This window comes from Lucilia cuprina, chromosome 2 (assembly GCF_022045245.1).
Source record: "Lucilia cuprina isolate Lc7/37 chromosome 2, ASM2204524v1, whole genome shotgun sequence".
Taxonomy (NCBI): Eukaryota; Metazoa; Arthropoda; class Insecta; order Diptera; family Calliphoridae; genus Lucilia; species Lucilia cuprina.
Window position 1 is genome coordinate 59751172 of NC_060950.1, and position 494 is coordinate 59751665.

Here is a 494-nt window from a genome sequence, read left to right on the forward strand (position 1 = left end):
TGACTGTATCCGCTCCCGCTAACAAAGAGGACACTAAAGTGACGACTGTCTCCGCTCCCTCTTACAAAGAAGACACTTAAGTGAAAAAGACAGTAATTTCCACTAATAGTTAACCACCTGGATGATTGTAATCCGTATGTTTTGGATCATTCGTCACGAATGTACCCTTTGTAATGGAGAATGATGGCAGTCGTCACTTTAGAGTCCTTTTTTTTTTTGTTGCACTTCCGAAAGTAGTTATATTACCCATTTTTTTGGAGCAATGATTATTAATTTCTACTAATATGCCACCATCTGGTTGACTCAAATTTATATCTTCCGGGTCAATCGTCACATTGTTGTCCCATAGTATAGACTCATAGAGTAGACACTTGAATTTTAGTTCCATTGGCTGACTCTCTTTACTGTCTGCAATTAATCTAGAGATTAGACTCTTAAAAGTTGTTGTCGTTTTATTGAACTTCCGGAAGTAGTTATTTTACCCATCTTTTGGA